Source organism: Cupressus sempervirens, chromosome 10 (genome assembly GCF_028749045.1).
Source record: "Cupressus sempervirens isolate cs-2001-9-10 chromosome 10, ASM2874904v1, whole genome shotgun sequence".
In the NCBI taxonomy this organism is placed as follows: Eukaryota; Viridiplantae; Streptophyta; class Pinopsida; order Cupressales; family Cupressaceae; genus Cupressus; species Cupressus sempervirens.
The window spans coordinates 418292259-418312056 of record NC_143127.1 but is presented as its reverse complement, the minus strand read 5'-3'; the positions used below and the strand labels follow the sequence as shown (position 1 = coordinate 418312056).

General features: G+C 35.9%; 1 pseudogene; it reads left to right on the top strand.

Annotated features, from left to right (window-relative positions):
- LOC149534485 (uncharacterized) overlaps nucleotides 1–18686 on the top strand; it is a 101364-nt pseudogene extending 82678 nt beyond the window's left edge.
- Nucleotides 18687–19798: the final 1112 nt, after the last annotated feature.

The window sequence follows — 19798 nt, the reverse complement described above, 5'->3', positions numbered from 1 at the left end:
GAGATGACCAAAAAGAAGTAAAACAATATAAGTATCCTTAATAATGACAACTCTGTTCATGTCTTAGTTAGAAGTTTGTGAATTTGATCTATTTTAGGGTCTCGACCTAAATTTTCAACCAATTCATTTACCTACCATCCATATGAATAAAGAGAGGATACCAAATCTTCCAATCATCCTTTATAACAGTACATCGATACTCCTAAATTAACCATGAGAGGCATAAAGAGGTTTTGAGAATCATTGAGAACTGAAAAAATATCAAACAAAGCCAAACTCATAGAAGAAAATTTACAAATACTTTCTTAATAGAGATAATAGTATGAAATTCATAGAACAAATATAGATAGGATTTGAATCGAGTCATCACTTGCAAATTTTGATATTAGTTATTTGGTAAATTACATAATCCATAATGATGATATTAGACAAGAACCAGGAGACTAGAACATTAAAAGCCTCTTGGCTTAATAAACAAAAACCAAGGAACTAGGATTACAATATTGAAGAAAAAAGTCAAATACAAGACATATGCTCTAACATGCTAATCCAAGGGAAGCCCAGAAGAACAACATATAAATAAAGGGTAGAGGAAACAAGACCTAAACTAGACAAATACAACCACATGAGAGTGAGGAGACTTTAAAAATAACCCAAAACCTACACCCACCAAATAGAAGTAGAGAGTCATACAAGGTAGATAGGGAATCACAATGAATTCAAAAAACTCCAATCAATAGACCCTTAAGCATATATGTATCACCACCAAGAAGAAAAGGAGGTAGAAGCCATTATATATCCTCCTCTTGCTTCCCAAAAACCATGACCATATCATCCACTTCCTCCAAGTCTTCTACCATGGTTCCTGGTGCAAGATCGTATGTTGTCTTCTCCCTACTTGATTTATACAGATTCAAAAGGGAGAAGTCAAGCTTGTGAAGGTCATCAAATTCTACCCCTGGCTCAATGTAGGAGTCAAAGATATGCAGATAATGAAGTAGTCATCAATTATCCAGGTCCATGACAATTCCCTTCAAATGAAGCATAAAGTTTATGCTAGCCTCCATCTTAGGCCATACAAGGTTGAACTGATTAACATCTTTGATATATAAAATGGGATACCTATCATTTATTGACATATTATTTAACTTGAAAAAAATTAACATAAAGAAAATCAAATTATTTTTCTAAAAATAATATATAGAAATGATCAATTTTATATTAAATTGTAATATCCTCCCCTGATTTGAACTTTGACTTGTAGAAATTTAACTTAAGGAATATTGTCAAACACTTTGTATGCAAACTCATAAAGCTGATTTCCTCATTAAATTGCTTTCCAACGAGTAGGTTTACGAACAACTATGAAGTGACATTAAAATGCATAATACACATCATAACATTTTCACAAACACTTGGCACACATTCAACAGTATATGAAAAATCTAGAAACTCTTTCAATCTGTTGATAAAGGGAGATTTTTTAAATGTAGATGTCCACTTACAGCTGCCTTAAAGGCTGCAACAACTATTCAGACTTGTATTCAACAATTATTATGCAAAGTATCAAAATTTGACAGAAGAAACCTGGAATTAGTTGCCGTAGTATTTTGCAGATGTAGTCAGCAGCCTTCCAAACTTCTAATCAGCCGAAAAAATAAGTAAACTTGATACCAACACTGTTCACGCCGTACTGTAGAAAAATACTGTTCATGCGGCACTATAGCAATAACTAACTTTAGATCTGCACCTCAAACCCTTGTAAATTTCTTTATGCGAATGCCCCAAATGAAACCCAATGCGTTTCTTGAAGTGAAAACACCCTTGATCCTCCTGACTGTGTCTTCCAACAGCGAAGAGAATGCTAGCAAAGAGGGATTCCGTCCTCCAAGCTCGATAATCAGATATCCAGCAACATAACATTAATCTTCATCCAAGCATACAAAAAAAGAGCTCTTCCATTTCTTTTATAGTGGTCTCACAAGAGCTCAATCCTTCGTTTTCTCAATGTGGGATAAAACATAACTCCCTTTATGTACCTTATGTCTCCAATGTGTTATAAAAATAAAGGGAACTCTTTTAATTTAAATATTTCCCACAAACTATAGTCTATGCATTAATAAAGTTAAATATTTAAATTTAACTATATAAAATGGCTTTATCAATGCATAACAAATCTTATCAATGATAAATAAGTTTTCCTGTCAATTTTAAACAATTACCATTGACATACCACTATGACTGAATGTCCGGCCATGTCCAAGATGACTTACTATAAATAGTAAGTATGCCCAAAGTTGCCTCAGAACCCCTCAGAAAGACCTGCAATTGAAACTGTCTAGGCCAAATGGCCTCTAAGCCCCTTTAATGTCCTAGTTAGCCTACGTGACTGTGGGGAAATAGGCTGACGACAACATCATGCTATGAATGCTAGAAAGGGGACATTACATAAATGGTCTAACATAGTTTTCAAATTTATTTATTTTTAAATGATTTAATATTTAAATTGTTAAAAGAAATAAAAATAATCATGCTACTATTGATATATTACTTATTACAACAATAAGATTTAAAAACTTAATCAAAATGTAAACTTAATCACAATCCAATTTACACATATTATTAAATACATAAATTCAACAAAAACATTTGAAGATAGGAGAATAGTTTTAATAGTAGTGCATATACAACTTATCTAAAATTAAAAATTTCTAGTCCCCCTCTATAGGGAGACAATCTAAGCACTCACAATTTTCCCTGCTCAAATCACAAAGTTGGATACATTTTTGAAGATCTAAATGCATTGTACTATTGGCAGGAACTTTGACACTTTATGTCACTTGTTTAAAGAAATAATTTAAAAGTAATTCTAATTGAAAAAGCTTTATCACATGAATAAAGTTTTGGTGTTGTACAAATTAATATTGGAATGATATTATTGTTCAAAATTAATTATTGTAATATATATTAAATATAATTATAAAAAGTAAATGTGATATTCAAACCATTAAAATTCTTATTAATCATATATTTCATTTAGAGGTAAGATTGCACAAAATTAGTAGATTGATGCATTACCAATTCATTTTCACTTTAAACTACAATAATAAAATCTTTTGAATCTCTCGTTACAATTAATGGAAATTTAACACACTTTAAATCTACATGTCACATGTCTCTCCTAGTCAATGCACAACTTGTAAATGAAGTATCATCAACTGTCAATTATCTTTGATTCTTAATTTCTCAAATGCATGAATTCTTTTAAAAAGTTGTGTTGCAAAATAGTGGTAAACTTGGAAATACACTAATAGGTGGAAAGACCAATTTAAAATGTTTAGTAAACAATAGGCTATGCATAATGAAAGTATAATTAATCTACTTTGAATTAAAAAAATAAGTTTTTACATTTCAGCTCTAACTCTCTAGGTCTTATAATTGTTTGAAAGAATCTCTTCTAAAAAAAATATTGAATCAAGTTCATCATATATGTATGAAAAAATATATTATTGATCATAAAATTTGTTTGAAAGATTCTACAACACTTGCAAATTGAAAATGTGAACATGCCTATAATATATACATAGGAGGCCACCTACTCATGCTCAACTAAATAATTTCTAGTCTCAATGCTATCTAAATCATATACATGTGAATAGGTATACAAATAAAGTCACTTAATAGAATAGAGGATTTTTCAGAAGAAATATGTACAACCTTCATTTTTATCATTAAATTCATTGATAACTTTAATGATATCATTCAATGTTCATTTGAAAGAACTTTGAAATCTACTTTTTAAAATATGACCTACATTAAAATTTGTATAAAGTAATAAGAAACAATTTTTTTACCTAAACCATATTAATTTTAATGAACTAAGGCTTTTCACAAACTGGACTCCCAACACTTCATTCAATGGATTTCAAGATTCCCTCCACTAAAGAAATGAATGAATCCTAACCACAATTATTGAAAGTAAGAATCTTCAATATTGTTTTCCAAGGGAACATAGATGCAACCAAGATGCCACACATTCTATTTAACCTCCAAAATATATCTTGCACTTCATGTTGGTGTACAAATAAAAAAATACTATAATAACAAGAGCTCCGAGAGAGAGCCTAGGTCCATGTCTCTTACTATTTAGGGTCTATAAATAAAGTTGGAAGCACCTTTTTGTATCAGCTATTTATGATTTATAAATACATTTTTAAGTGCCATTTTATGACTTTATTTGTAACACCACTCTATGAAACTTTGTGAGAGTAGAGGTATCAATATTGATATATTGTCCTTAGATTAAATTTCTTTCTTTTTTTTTTCTTAATTCTAGGATGGTTATTACAAAATAGTTATCATTTTATAAGTATTGAGAAATTTTTCCTTACTGGAGACTCGGGGGAATTATATATAAACAAGAATTTACAAGTACTATTTTTAGACACCTACATGCCACATGGAAACTAGAGACTTGTGAATCTCTCTTCATAAGGTTAGTAGACAACTTATTGTGTTTGGTACAAGAAGGTTAATAAAAATAATCATAAAGTATTAGGGTAAAAATAAACAATAAAAATATTGGGGTGAAAATTAGAACCTCAAATGTCAGCATAAACCCATTACATGACACATTAATAATCATACAATCTAGTAAATTCCTTATGCATCACAATATATGCACTCACCCTATGCTTGAAAAATAATAATTAGAGAAACAAATCTAATACATCGTTTCACTAGATTTAATGTGGCAAATAATTTCATTTTGGTTGTCTCCTTCTACACTATCTTAAGATTTTAGTGTCTCATCTATCATGGGAAGATATTCTACCAGGTTTTTGTTCTATGATAGCTTTAGTCTAAATGTTAAAATAAAGCTTATTGACACTATCTTAAAATTTAGTGTCTCATCTATCATGGGAAGATATTCTACCAGGTTTTTATTCTATGATAGCTTTAGTCCAAATGTTAAAATAAAGCTTATTGTCATTGTGTGTGTGTGTGTGTGTGTGTGTGTGTGTGTGTGTATACACATATGTATGTATGTATATATATACATATATATGTATGTATACATATGTATGTATGTATATATATACATATATATGTATGTATATATATGTATATATATATATACATACATGTGTGTGTGTGTGTGTGTGTGTGTGTGTGTGTGTGTGTGTGTGTGTGTGTGTGATCATATTTGACCAATATTTTTTCAATTATGTATAAGAAAAAGAAGAACTCACATGGACATGAGAATTTATTTTAAGTTATAAATAAAGAAGACAAGATAAGCTCATTGGAGATGATGAATTCTTTCCAAGGGAGTGAAATGCTAATTTTTGTCATTTGAATTTTAGATTATACTACATGAAAACACAAGAATTCAAAAGAAGAATTCAAAATAAAATTCAATATGGCTATGATTTGCAAATAATACATTGATAATTTCAGTCAAGTTGGTGAGAAATCGAATGGTTTCTATATTTGAATAGATACATGATCCAAATTTGACCTTAAGCCTTTACAATGTATTCATTGATTATTGCAAGTAAAAATGTAGCCATTCTTTAAAAATGAGATCAGAAATTAGTTATAATAATAAATCACCTCTCAGAAAATTACAATACATAGATAAACCAGTTTCAACTATTAATAGTTCATAGACACTTAGAATGAAGAAAGATAGGAAAAGAGCATTGTTAGTCTAAAAAATCAGTTATAATAATAAACCACCTCTTAGAAAATTTCAATACATAGAGGAATCAATTTCAAATATTCATAGTTCATAGAAACTATGAATGAAGAAAGATCGAAAAAAGAACAATGTTAGTCTAAACAATCACCTTGATTGTGGATAACTATAAGAAAAAAATAGATAAGATCTATCGAAAATAAGCAGAGCATTTACTAAATACTGCACATAATTTCAAAAATTTAAAAGACTATTGACAAGCTATCTTACACCCAAATATAGAAGCTTTATAATTTGTTTACTAGCTTGATATGCCCTAGATAGTCATTTCTTGGTTTTCACTTCAACAATTAATTTTTTTCCTTGGTACCCTATGGATCATACTTATAGGTAGAACATTTCCAATAGTGAGGCAGCGGGCCTTGCATTTCAATTGTAGTTTCTCTATTTTTAGCTAGAATTAATGTTGATTTTCTTAAAAGATTTTGGCTATTCAGTCCTATTTATTTTTGTAAGTCATCTTCTTACAATCTAGCCATTATATTTTGGATATGATAATACAAAATTCAAAATTGATGATTGTATCCTACAATTTTAACCCCATTTGTATAACATAAAAATTAACTAAATTATTATCTCCAGTTCACTCCACTATAATCAAAGATTTATCCATTTCCATTCTGTCAGATTATATCTGACAGATTCAGATTCCACTTCAAGGTGTTCTCAAATGTCATGTTTGAGAAGGCTACGACTAATCTGACAGATTCTAATACCACTTCAGTGTGTTGTCAAACGTAATGTTTGTAAGGGTATGACCATCCTCTTCTTTGTGTCCACCTCCTCTTACTCATCTTTCTCATCATGCTCACCACATCTACCCTTCATGCAATGAGCCAAAATCCTAGCATGTCAAATAGACATTGTTTAGAAAGACGAGCCATCATCTCTCACCTATCCTTTTGTGTAGGCTATATATGGAAGGATAGACTATGCACAATTATACATGTCCTTTCATGTATGTTAAGCCAACTAAAAATAAATTATTTAAAATAAGTTAAAGGAAACAACAATGTATGCAAACACAATGATAGAAAGTAGTTATAAATAAAATATATACCATTCAAAGCAATCATCTTAATTCGAACAAAGCTTTAATGGTAATAAGCATCTTAAAAAATCCATATTTCATTGATATAAAAATTTAGAAATTCAATCTCCATTGAGACACCATTAATTTTTTCAGCTTTAATCTATCATCATTAAGACATTCAGCTATAATACATAATAGAATTCAAGATAACCCACATCTTCAAGAGCCCAAAAGGGGTCGTATAAATCCTTCCATTCCATAGAAGCTATAAATTCCGAACTCAATATATCTTGTTATTTTGTGATTATTCATGCCAACTTATTCTTATTGGTCTGATAAAGTGGTATCTTACATTTTTAAGAGAATTAACAATTATAGAATACCTTTGAGTAATATTCAATAAAATAGCATAGCATAGCTCTGCTAACCCCTATGCCAACCTATTATGAAAAGTACATTTAGTAAACCAAGAATTGAACAGTTGTTCTACACGATAAAAATAAACACATATAAAACCCCTTTTCTATCCAGCTCATGGAACTTCCTCATCCAAATAGCTATGTATTCACTTTTTCCACTCATTAAATAAGAAAAGCACTACTGACTACTGTCATTCCCAAGTGACCATTAAATCTCTTTTTGTCAACTTCAACCATATTTTTCATCAAATTAGCTCCAGAAAGGATTAAATTTATTACCTTATGAGAGGAAGAGCCTAGCTCTAAAATGGCTAAAATCATGCTGAAAAATGAAATGATCAGTATGATAGGAAATGCTAGCTTATTAACTCATAATATATGATCAGTATGATAGGAAATGCTAGCTTATTAACTCATAATATTCTAAAGAATTAGGAGATTAAAGTCACTTTTCATTGCCATCTCAATCAAGGCATTCAAGTTTCCATCATGTCCTCATAGTGTGGTTCTCAGGCAATCTACTCATTCATTCTACAACCTTTAATGCGCCCAAAAGAACTGCCCAATCAACTCATTCTACCAAAGTTTAGAATAGTTCTAAATATAATAGTACATGAACAAGTTCCATTGATTCTAGATATATAATTTCCCAAAAGGAAAGGAAAAAACACACCTTTCCAAGAAAACCAATCATACCCAAATCACAACTACCCGAGTAATGCTCATACCATATAATGGTTCTAAATTCTCTTGGAAAGTTTGAGCTCTCAATTTTCTCTTGCCTTTACCTTCTTACCTCGTTGCTTGCTCCTTTGCCTTCATGCTGAAGTTGGCACAGGAAAGAAGAAATCTAGATCAAAATAAATGCTCAAAATGACATCTATTGCGTGAACAATCAAATAGAATTCGTTTTCTAATGTAGTAAAATAAAAGCATAAGGTTCAATGCAAATGGAAAATACAGTGAACATAAGGATAAATATACAAGAAAAAATATCAAACCTAAGAATTCAGATGTAGCAGTGGGGTATTCCATAATCTTTGTTTCTTTCTTTGCTAATGGTGCTATAACTCTGTCACTAGTTTCCTACTTATGTTAAGAATGGTAGTTGTTAAATTTTAAATATGATCTATAGCTTAAAAATGCCCTGAAACATAGGGTGCTATGCTGTAATCTTTGTGAAGAAACCATGAAACTTAGTATATGATTTATTCATCTTGGCCATCCCAGCAACCACATAAATAGAAAACTTGACAAGCCACAAATGAGAAAGATTCCTTCCAACAAAATTCTAATGTTTATGCTCAACTTCATTACCAAATGGAACCATATTCAAGTAGCTCATAGAAGCAGATAACTTCAAAATTTCAAGAAAACACATGAATGAAGAATGTATTATGAAAGACAAGACAAGTGAAATGTCTGCAAAATGTCACTTAGCCATTATGCAAAACATCTGTGTGCATATAATTAACATGTAGAATCCATAAATTTTTTGAGTGTTATTGGAATAATATATTTTTGTTAGGTGCAGTATTGTTGGGATTTGAAGGTCCTCTGCACAATTGTATGGGTTAATGAATTACTTATAAGTGTGGGAAAATGATTTGGAAGGTCCTCTGCCAGAGAATCTGTGTAAAGGGGGAGCGCTCTACTGCTTTTATGGCTCTTCAAACAATTTCAATGGTACTCTGCCTTTGTCCTTCGAACACTGTAATTCTCTAGAATATCTAAATATCGAGAACAATCGTCTGAGGGGTAAGATTCCAACTGGACTATGGGGAGCGTCCAGTCTCATGGAGCTGCTTCTCAGCGACAATATGTTTGAAGGCCAAATTTCAGCTGAAATCGGCGAAGCGAAGAATCTGAGCCGGGTGGAGATAGAAATAACCGGTTCGAAGGAAGAATCCCTGCACAACTTGGGCAGCTGACAAATCTTCAAGTGTTCAAAGCCAGCCGCAACTGTTTGTCAGGCCCGATTCCCCATGAGCTCGGGGTCTTGAATTCGATCAGTACTGTCCAGCTGGACCATAATTCTCTGTCAGGAGGAATTCCAAAGAAAATAATGTCGGTAAAGAAACTGAGTCAGCTCAATCTGGGTCACAATCGACTTACAAGCGAAATCCCAGCACTTCTGAACGACAACATAAACAGTTTTGATCTGTCCAACAATTTGCTCTGTGGCACAATCCCCTCCGAATTAGGATGCCTGAAACTAACAGTTTTCAATGTATCTAACAATTACTTCTCTGGAGGCATTCCTGATGCTCTCGATATCCCGGCTTACAGGGAGGCCTTTTTGGGGAATCCAAAGCTATGTGGTGATCAGAACTCGATGCTTCCTCCCTGTTCCTCTCCTCATAAGTTGTCACGTCAGAGCTTACTGATGCGGAGAGCACAGTGGAAGGTTAATGAATCCAATCACAAATTGTGAAAAATCAAACTATTGCAGTCACTGATTATTAATCTCCTATCACAAATGATTATTAAACTGCTGAAAACAAAATCTCAGCTAATATCGAAAAATAACACAACTGCAACTTCACTTAAAATACGGAAAGAAATGCATAACAGAATCAACACAATATTTTCGGACAAATTGTCCCTGGAAAAACCCTTAAGGGAAAACCAGTTCTACAGATGAGAAATTATATTAAACTTCAGCAAATCAAGAGATACAAAATTTCTTGCCTCACACTGGCAGAACTCCGACAACCTCCTAATTTCTCCCGCTGATATTTCTCACTGCTATCCCTGCGCTAACACTACGCCCTTGCTAACACTGCAAGACTATTTGCTAACACTGCAAACTGCTTCTCCAAAACGCTTCATCGAATCCAAATGACCCAATGACCCCTTTCTATACTACTCCTGTTGGTAAACCAACGACCAAGATTAAATCTAACCAACGACTGAGATTAAGACAACTCGACAGCCAATAATAGAATTGGTTGCAAAGTGTCCAAAAGGAATCACTAAAATTAGTAAATAATAACCATTTACTAATTTTTGGCAAGTGGACAAACAGCTGTCCAAACCACCCATAAATACAACCGCTATTCATAGATAAGGACGAACAACTGTCCAAGCTACCCATAAATAGTGCTGCTATTTCCGGGTCAGAAATAACAGCTGTCCAACTAACAATAATTAACACTCCCTCTTAGCGAGGAAGCTGTTCTGCATGACACCCATCTTATCTCTTAAGAAGATAAATTTGGCCTTTCCCAAAGCCTTCGTCAGAATGTCTGCTACCTGCTCATCTGTAGGTATGTATTGTAGTCGAACAACTCCCCTTTGTACACAATCTCTGATGAAGTGATATCTGATATCTATATGTTTAGACATATCATGAAACACTGGATTTTCAAACAACTTGATGCAATTCTGATTGTCACAATGTATCATAGTAGACTCAACCTTCTGACCAAACAAGGCTACTAACAACTTTCGAAGCCATATAGCTTCACATGTCGCCATGCTAGCTGCTATGTATTCTGCTTCTGCTAAACTTAGAGCCACAGACTTCTGCTTCCTGCTGAACCAAGATACAACTCCTGATCCCAAGCTGAAACAACACCCTGAAGTGCTCCTTTTGTCTGTTGTACTTCCTGCCCAATCTGCGTCAGTATAGCCTATCAACCTGATACCTTCACCTCGAACATATCTGATCCCATACTCGACTGTACCACACAAGTAACGTAGCACATGCTTAGCCGCTATCCAATGCATTCTCTTTGGTTCAACCATGAATTGACTAAGAGAGTTTACTGCAAATGCTATATCTGGTCTAGTGTTGACCAAATACATAAGCGAACCAATCAACTGTCTATATAAAGTGGGATCTACATCTTTCTCCTTAGATGTATCTACCTTCCTCCAATTCGTGATCATGGGTGTAGACATGGCTTTGCAATCCTCCATCCCGAATTTCTTCAAGATTTCAATGCAATATTTTCCTTGACCAAGGAAAATCTCCCCATCTGTCTGCCACACTTCCATGCCTAGAAAGTAGTGCATAAGTCCTAAATCCTTCATCTCAAACTCTTCTGCAAGGTTCCTCTTACAATCCACTATGAGCCCTAGTGAACCTGTAAGAAATAGGTCGTCCACATAAAGAACAAGAATGAGAATCTCACCCCTAACCATCAAGTAGTAGAGGTTAGCATCTGCTTCACTCTTCACAAAGCCCATTTTCTGCAAGTATGTATCAATGCGCTCATACCACGCTCTAGGAGCCTGCTTGAGTCCATACAATGCTTTCTTCAATCTGCACACATGGGTCTCTTTGCTGTGTGCTACAAAGCCTTCTGGTTGTTCTATGTATACCTCCTCCTTCAACTCACCATTGAGGAATGCTGTCTTGACATCCATTTGATGGATCTGCCATCCCATCTGTGCTGCAAGTGAGATTACAGCTCGTATAGAAGTATACCTGGCAACTGGAGCAAATGTCTCCTCATAGTCTATTCCCTCCTTCTGAGAGAACCCCTTTGCCACAAACCTAGCCTTGTATTTCTTGATGCTGCCATCTGCACCGTGCTTTATCTTATAGATCCAGCGTGATCCAACTACATCCCTATCTGTTGGTCTAGGTACTACCTCCCACACATCATTCTGCATTATTGAAGGATATTCCTCAACCATAGCATCTCGCCATACCTGATGTTCTGCAGCTTCCTGATAGCTAGAAGGCTCACTATCTACCAACTGACTAACTAATGCCACATAGTCATTGAACTTGGCTAGTTGTCTTCGCTATCTAGTACTCTTCCTAGGAGCTCCCACAAACTCTTGAGTATCCCTTTGTGTATCTGGAACCACATGGTTCCTGCTGCCAACTGTAGAGGATGAAATGTCAACCTCTAAGTCTTCCAAATGCATTTCCTATTGCACCTGTTGCTCCATACTCTGTGAATCTTCACTAACTGAGTCTACACTCGTACTGGTAACTGTACTTGAGCTTTGATGCCCTTGACTTGGTCTTGGAGCTTCTGTTGGCTGCTCACTCTGATCATCTGCTGGCAAATCTCTGGATCTCTTGAATGCCTTGTCCTCCATGAACTTGACATCCCGTCTGACAATAACTCTTTTAGTCCCCGGAATGAAAATCCTGTATGCCTTTGAGGTCTCACTGTACCCAACAAAGTACCCCCTCTCTGCAGTCTGATCTAACTTTGTACGTGTATCTCCAGGAATATGACAATATGCCAAACTCCCAAATATCCTGAAGTGACTAACATCTGGCTTCTTCCCTGTGAAAGCCTCCTCTGGTGTCATCTTCCCTAGCACCTTGTGTGGAACTCTATTCTGAATGTAGACTGTTGTATTACACGCCTCTGCCCATAAGTAACGGGGCATGTCCTGGTCATGTAGCATAGCTCTTGCTGCCTCCGATATAAATCGGTTCTTCCTCTCAGCAACTCCATTCTGCTGTGGATTGTAAGGAACAATCCATTCTCTCTTGATTCCTTCTCTGGTGCAGAACTCCTGGAAGACATTTCCTTTGTACTCGCCTCCATTGTCTGATCGAAGAACCTTTATCTTCTTTCTTGTCGAGTTCTCCACAAGAGCCTTGAACTCTTGGAATCGACTGAAAACCTCATCTTTAGTCTTCAAGAAGTATATCCAGGTCTTTCTAGAGAAGTCATCAATAAAAGTAACATAGTACTCATATCCTCTGAGAGATTTCGTTGACATTGGTCCACAAACATATGAATGTACTAGATCAAGAACACCCTTAGATCTGGTGTCACTCCTTGGAAAAGATGCTTTCGCAAACTTCCCCAACACACATCCCTTACATACATCGTCATGCTCTGTGCTCACCTCTGGAACACCTGTCACGGTCTCACGAAGCAATCTAAGTGCTCCATGATGAATATGGCCCAACCTCCTATGCCATAGCTCTCCAAGATCTCTAGGATTATTGTTGCTCATAAGTGCCTTAGGAGTATCAAACTGCAATCTATAAAGGCGACCACTCCTAACTCCAATAGTTATGGTTGATTTCCAATCCTTGTGCTTAATCAACACATGTGTCCCTCTAAAGAGTACATTATACCCCCTATCCTGAAGAATAGATACAGAAATCAAATTCATACCTAAGCCCGGCACATATAACACATCATGAAGAGGAATTATCTTTCCATTCTCCCTCTGAAACTGAACAGTCCCTTTCCCAAAAAGGTTGAGTTTGGACAAGTTTCCCATAGAAATCTGGATGTTGGTGTCCTCCTCCTTGTAACTGGAGAAGTACTCTCTAACTCCTGTCATATGAAATGACGCCCCACTATCTATATACCAAACACACTGTGAGGTTGAGCTAACCATACAAGCTATGAGTGCAAACTCATCTTCCATTCTGCTGGAGAGTTCTTCTACACTTGCTGAAGCTGCTACCTGCTTCTTACCCTTTTTCCTCTCTAGGCAATCACTGACATAGTGGCCAAACTCGTGGCATCCAAAGCACTTGACCTTAGAAAGGTCCTTCTTCTTCTTTTCACTTTGTGAATTTGATCCTTTGCTAGATCCCTTCTTTGCTTTCCCTTTACCCGCTAGGGCAACGTTCTCTTGTTCCACCTCATTTTTTTGACTCTTGTTGGCCCCATTGACAAGACTTAGTCTAAACTCCTCCTGAGTGAAATCAGTCCATAGTCGATCCCAACTCGGTAAAGTATCTCGTCCACTGACAACTTGAACAAAGACACTCCATTGTTTAGTAAACCCATTTAGGGCTATTCTCACTAGCTCATCATCACTAGGGCTATCTCCAATAGCTGCTAACTCATCCTTGACAAGTCTGAGCCTGGTGAGGTAACTTGTGACGTCTTCTCCCTGATTCATCCGAGTATTTTTTAGCTTCTCTCTGAGAATCAACTTCCTGTTAGTGGTAGCATTCTGGTACAGATTTAGAATGGCGTCCCACATCTTCTTTGCTGTATCTAGCTCCGAGATATGTGGAACAATATGATCCTTGACACCATCAAGGATAATCCTCCTCGCTTTGGCATCGTCCTTCCTATATGCTGCAAGCTGTGTTGCATCCGTTGGTACAGGTACACCACTAGTAGCATAATCCTTGATACCATTCTCTTCCAACAATAAAGAAATTCTAGCCTTCCAGACACCAAAATTTGAGGCACCATCCAATCTATCCTGATCTCTCAAACCAGCTGAAGCCATCTCAAGGGTTTAAACCAATAATAAATCTAAAGAGATCAAAAATTCTTTCCTAGGGCAAAACTCTTCTACCCTTAACAATGCTCTGATACCATGTGAAAAATCAAACTATTGCAGTCACTAATTATTAATCTCCTATCAAAAATGATTATTAAACTGCTAAAAACAAATTCTCAGCTAATATCGAAAAATAACACAACTGCAACTTCACTTAAAATACGGAAAGAAATGCGCAACAGAATCAACACAATATTTTCGGACAAATTGTCCCTGGAAAAACCCGTAAGGGAAAACCAGTTCTACAGATGAGAAATTATATTAAACTTCAGCAAATCAAGAGATACAAAATTCCTTGCCTCACACTGGCAGAACTCCGACAACCTCCTAATTTCTCCCGCTGATATTTCTCACTGCTATCCCTGCGCTAACACTGCGCCCTTGCTAACACTGCAAGACTGTTTGCTAACACTGCAAACTGCTTCTCCAAAACGCTTCATCGAATCCAAATGACCCAATGACCCCTTTCTATACTACTCCTGTTGGTAAACCAACGACAGAGATTAAATCTAACCAACGGCTGAGATTAAGACAACTTGACAACCAATAATAGAATTGGTTGCAAAGTGTCCAAAAGGAATCACTAAAATTAGTAAATAATAACCATTTACTAATTTTTGGCAAGTGGACAAACAGCTGTCCAAACCACCCATAAATACAATCGCTATTCATAGATAAGGACGAACAGCTGTCCAAGCTACCCATAAATAGTGCTGCTATTTTCGGGTCAGAAATAACAGCTGTCCAACTAACAATAATTAACACAAATATAGATCTTCAAACCAACAGCAAATAATAGAGGCTTCCATTACAATACATAATATTCTTAAATCCGAACAGTCAAAGAGAAAATCGAATGTAGATACAAAATGCTATTTATTCATTCTTTGTATTACATTGACTACATTGATCTTTCCCCTCCATTCTGCTTGACTCTCTGCTGTCCCACTACTACTCTCCTACTCTCGGGTTCTTGAATATAAAGATCTTCAAAACAAGATAGCCCAACAACTAAATTTAAAACTAACTTTTAACTTCCCTTTCCCAACTTAATCTACTTCCTCTAACGGTTTTACAATACCGATTAGAGTAAGTTTCAAAACTATAAAAGACACTAGAATATTATCAACTTCACGATAATACCAAACATATATTAAATCAAAATACTATCATCTATCTCAACCATAATAAACACTCTTACTCGATCGATTATATTCATCTTATGAAAATACACACTTATAATGCATGTATGATCTCAAATATCTAAAAAGTCTCGAATCTTGTGATGCCCCTGCATCATACTCCTAGGGACAGAAAAATTCAAGTCCCGTTGAATTGCTGTGTTTTTTTTTCCGAATTTTCCAATTGCATGGAGGTAATAATGTCACCATAAGAATGACTGAATTGATGTCGCTCACCACAACATGTTGATTCCAACCTATATAATGAATATCCTTCATGGTATCTTCATTGCATCCTGGAACAAATACATTTGCTAGACGCATATCACCTGCATAAAAATACCAATCAACTTGATACACAATTTGATCTTCTTCCTGTTTATATATCTCTAGAGCATCACAGTGATCAACAAATACTTCATCCTTGTCATTAATAGTCTTCTCCTCAGCCTGTAATCCTTGGACTATGTCCATTCCGTCTTGAGCATTTTTGTCAACATCTCCATCATCCGGGCAATTTATTTCTTCAACCATACCTATCACCAACTCTCCCTCATCTGCAAGAACCTTTTCCTCACAAGGTTCAACAACAACCTCCTATTGTTCACTCTCACTCTCACTCTCTACACTAGCATTCATCTGTTGTACATGCCCTTCCAATGGAATGTGTACCACTTCTTGATCCTTGTCTTCATCAACAACTTCATCTTCATCTACTGCTTGCTCCAAAAGCAATGCTATCCTCTCCCACTTTGCAATACTCTTATCTAACTCTTCTCTAAGATTCTTGTAACTTTCTTCTTCTTGTTCTTCCAAAATTCTTCTTAGGCTTCTCAACTCCTCTTGTCTCATCCATTCTATTTCTTTCTTTCTTGCTTCTTCTTCCTTCTTCTTTCTTTCTCTTTCTTCTCTCTCCTTTTTATCACCATACAAGTACTCCTTTAATGCCTTAATCAGTTCTCTTTCACTCCTCGTCAAAGCCATCTCTTCTCACCAAAAAACCCAATCTAAGATCCCTCAAGCCCAATGCCACCACTTTGGAACACATAGAAGGATGCATCTACTCCTATGTCACATCAAAGGACACCAAGCACTTTGCATCTCAGACTAGATTCCAACTCTCCAAACATCATATCATCAAGACCTTTTTAGCTCTTCAACGCCATAGATCACACCTTAGTCACCAGATCTTCTCGCTCTGACACCAATATGATGCGGAGAGCACAATGGAAGGTTAATGAATCCAATCACAAATATAGATCTTCAAACCAACATAAAATAATAGAGGGTTCCATTACAATACATAATATTCTTAAATCCAAACAGTCAAAGAGAAAATCGAATGTAGATACAAAATGTTATTTATTCATTCTTTGTATTACATTGACTACATTGATCTTTCCCCTGCATTCTGCTCGACTCTCCGCTGTCCCACTACTACTCTCCTACTCTCAAGTTCTTGAATATAAAGATCTTCAAAACAAGACAGCCCGACAACTAAATTTAAAACTAACTTTTAACTTCCCTTTCCCAACTTAATTTACTTCCTCTAACGGTTTTACAATACCAATTAGAGTAAGTTTCAAAACTATAAAAGACACTAGAATAATATCAACTTCACGATAATACCAAACATATATTAAATCAAAATACTATCATCTATCTCAACCATAATAAACACTCTTTCTCGATCGATAACATTAGTCTTATGAAAATAAACACTTATAATGCATGTATGATCTCAAATATCTGAAAAGTCTCAAATCTTGTGATGCCCCGGCATCACTTAGGGGCATCACTTACCTACCATTCTGCTATCAATTTTACTTACAGTGATCTCCATCTTGTGCTCCATTTGTCTGTTACTTCTTGTTTTTCAGTAAGCCAAGCACGTGGCCGTCCTGGAAATTGACTCCATTCCACTCGGCGGATGTGGACGAGTTATACAGCATCGACAATTTGAAGAAGACTAACGTGATTGGATCCGGTTGTGCCGGAAAAGTTTACAAGGTCATTCTCCGCAACGGGCAAACGGTAGCCGTTAAGAAGATCCAGAACGCGAGCAGATCAACAGGAAGTTTGAAGACAAAAGGCGAGGTCGAAGAAAGTACAAGTGCAGAAGTAGAGTTGGACACGTTGGGGCTCATCCGGCACAACAACATCTTGAAGCTTCTCTGTTGCATATCGAGTGAAGAGTCCGATTTCAAGCTGTTGGTATACGAGTACATGCCCAACGGCAGCTTGTTCGACCGTCTCCACGGTGGCCCTGAAGGAGGAACGCCGCTGGAATGGTCGACACGTTATGGGATCGCTCTTGACGCGGCTCGTGGGCTGAGTTACATGCACCATGATTGCTCCCTTTCAATATTGCACAGGGATGTCACATCCAGCAACATCTTGCTGGACGGTGATTTTGGGGCTAAAATTGCAGATTTTGGCGTATGCAGAGTGCTTGATATGTTGGGGGATGAATACACAGTATCTGGTTATGTTGGGTTGCACGGGTATATAGCCCCAGGTACGAACAATTTCTCTTCTTCGTAGTCTAAGATTTGAAATCTTCCGTATAGATTATCTCATTTATTGTTTTGTATTTGAAATGTGGCGATCGAGTAGAGTACGTGGAGAGGTTGAGGGTGGACGAGAAAAGTGACGTGTACAGCTTCGGAGTGGTGATATTGGAGCTGGTGAGCAGGAGGAGAGCGACGGGGAAGGCTGATTACGGAGAAGGCGTGGACATCGTGGGGTGGATACGCAACACAATTTTGATGGGCGGAGGGGAGATGGAAATGCTGGATTCGCGTGTGGCTGATGAGAAATGCAGAGAGCAAATGTTGTGCGTGTTAAGAGTAGGTTTGATGTGTACGAGCAGAGGGCCAAAGCAGCGGCCTTGTATGAGAAAAGTAGTTGAAAAATTAGAGGAATGCGGTGCGGACAAGAGTAAGGAAAGAGGGGATAAAAAATTGTTTCAGCATCTGCCCTTGGTTTCGAGTAAACATCCGGAGACAGAGAACGATGTCGTATTGTTCCTAGATAAACGGACTTCTACGTGATAAATTGTCGGCATCCAATTTTGTATCAGAGGAATCTCGACATCGGCAATGTATAACATAGAGAGACCTAGAATAAATTTATAAAAGCATGTAAAATGTGAGGGGAAAGAAGATCTTTAGATTAGACTAGGATAAGAAGGGTGGGAAACATCGAGCCGGGAAGAATATCCCATTGACCGGGGCCGGGCATGAATGTTACGTATAGAAGATTGGGTTTGGTTGGTGGCCGAATTGCTCAACTCGCCCCGACCGAGGTTGGAATCAATCAACAATCGTATTATCTTTGTATATTTAATGGTGTAAATATTTACAATATTTTAGTGATTTATTTTTAAAAGGATGTGATATTAAAATAGTTTATCATACAAAAAGGAATGTAAAGGTATTTAAGAAGTAATTTCTTTATCATTATGATGGACATACATTTCTAAGTACTTGATTGCATATTATTTTCATTGTCTTATATCAAATATGTACATGTCTTGAACTCTTCTCATGTGATATGAGGTCCTTAAGAAGCATGTCCTTTATTGAAATATTTTCTTGGAATCAAAATTCAATCCCTTAGTCATGTTTACCTTGTAAACATGCATTTCTCAATCCCATTTATTTCATGTATCTTTTGCTAATCAATTTACCTCATAAAAATTCATATTTTCCAAAAATAAAAGTATTGATCCTTCACAGGGAGTGGTTGCATAATTAGAACAATAGTATAGTTAGTTTCCATAATCATATGACTGCCCCATTAGTTTTGGAATTATCATAAAATGATTCATATTTATTAAGTGGTGAGTATTTATTTAGCCATTACAATTTAATTAACTAATAGTCATAGGTGTTAATGTTTTATAGCATCAGTGAGATAAAAGATATAGTGTTAACCCTTATACAAATACCCATGATACAAATACCCTTCTCATTGCTCTTGCAAGTTTTTTTTGACAAATAAGAGGTTTTGTGGGAATATGATGTCTCGCCCCTATAATAATAAAAGATTACTATTTATACATCAGTGTGAGCAAGGAGTAAACCCTTTTACAATCTAGATGGATGCAACCCATACTCTAAAAAGGGAGTTTGGGTATTGCGAATTCTAGTAGGCATTTTAA